Below are 1,423 nucleotides of genomic sequence, written 5' to 3'. Positions count from 1 at the left end.
CTTATTGTTAGCATATTTGACTTATGGACAGATCATTTGTGAGCAATATGGAAACTGTTGAACAGAATGAGACACTTTGTCTACCAACATTTTGAAGTGTTTGGGTCATATTTTATGTTTGAAATGGCTTTTGTGAATTAAATACATTCTGGATTTTGGTTTATTCCTGCATCTGTGTAATTATAATATGGACGATCTTGTTGGCAAAGCACTCAACAGGATCTCAGGAATTGTAAATGCAGTTCCTAGCCCAACCACGTAACGTCATCAGTAGCATAATGAAGGTGGGATATCTAGGTCTGCAGATCCAAATATTACGTTGTGTGTATATGGAGGGTAGGGGGTATGGAGAGGTAGAGAAATAGCAGTTGCCACTGCAGCCTTATGGCTTCACCAATAACACAATAGCAGCTGTGAATCACTGGTGTCCTGGGCACCCAGCTGCCTTGTTATGCCTCTGGAGTTCACTGTCATCTTGGGTAAGTCATTTATGGCAGGATATTTTAAATACCACCTTCCCAGTAGAAGTCCATCCAACCCTTAACCTGTATCTCACCCTGTCCCCTCTCCCACACACATATATCTGTAAAGTGTGGATAATATTATATCCATTCTTGCTTAAGACATGCTCAAAAACTATGGTTATGGGGGTAGAATTAAAATAGGTAGTGATATTAGTGATTTCACTGCCACTAGCTCTTCCCTATCTCTCCTACTTATTGAGGGGTTTCTGTGGCTTTAGGAGCACTAAGCCTGAATTTTCAACCCTCTTTCCATACTGACAGAAGGGATGATTTGGGCCACTATCTATTAACATGACTTCAGTATTTTGGAAAATGTACAACCCTATACATGTAGGATATTTTAGTATTGATATTGATACTGAAAAGTAGCAAACTTCATTGTAGTTTTGATTTAATGTTATATCTCTCCTGACCTCACTGGCAAAACTCGCATTACCTTTCATGAAGCCAGGATTTTACCTATGCTTGGGCTAAGTTCAGACAGTCAAAAAGCCCAAGGCCGAATCAATTCAGTCTTCGCAGGTTAGTCTAAACTGCATAGATTAAATCAATAAGCAAGTGAAAATACATTTGCCTTTGATTCTGGAAATGCCTTCAGTGGCCCAGGTCACAAGCTGGGGAACACTAGAGCACACCTCTGTTCTGCTGGGGCAGTCAGCTTGAGCCAAGGCTAGCCTACCCATCCTGCAAAGGGGAGTTTGCAGGGGAGGTGCAAAGCATTTTGGGTTGGAGACTGAGTTAATTTGATTCTGGAGGAGATCTGGGACAGAAGTTCGATAAACCGATTTAACATAGATTTAATAGATTTCATAGACATCAGTGCTGGAAGGGACCTCGGGAGATCATCGAGTCCAGCCCCCTGCCCAAAGGGCAGGAAGTCAGCTGGGGTCATAGGATCC

General features: G+C 42.0%; 1 long non-coding RNA gene across 1 annotated transcript in view; it reads right to left on the bottom strand.

Moving 5' to 3' along the window:
- Window positions 1-363: 363 nt before the first annotated feature.
- The window catches only part of LOC109305946, an 18,092-nt gene continuing 17,032 nt past the window's right edge, over window positions 364-1,423 (bottom strand). Inside the window, exon 3 of the long non-coding RNA XR_002099778.1 lies at window positions 364-374. This is a non-coding gene — a long non-coding RNA (uncharacterized LOC109305946). The remainder of the gene's footprint in view (window positions 375-1,423) is intronic.

The sequence above is a fragment of the Crocodylus porosus genome, unplaced genomic scaffold (genome assembly GCF_001723895.1).
Source record: "Crocodylus porosus isolate Cpor-Errol unplaced genomic scaffold, CroPor_comp1, whole genome shotgun sequence".
Classification (NCBI taxonomy): Eukaryota; Metazoa; Chordata; order Crocodylia; family Crocodylidae; genus Crocodylus; species Crocodylus porosus.
Note: the sequence above shows the minus strand (reverse complement) of the source record. Positions and strands in the feature narration are given on the sequence as shown.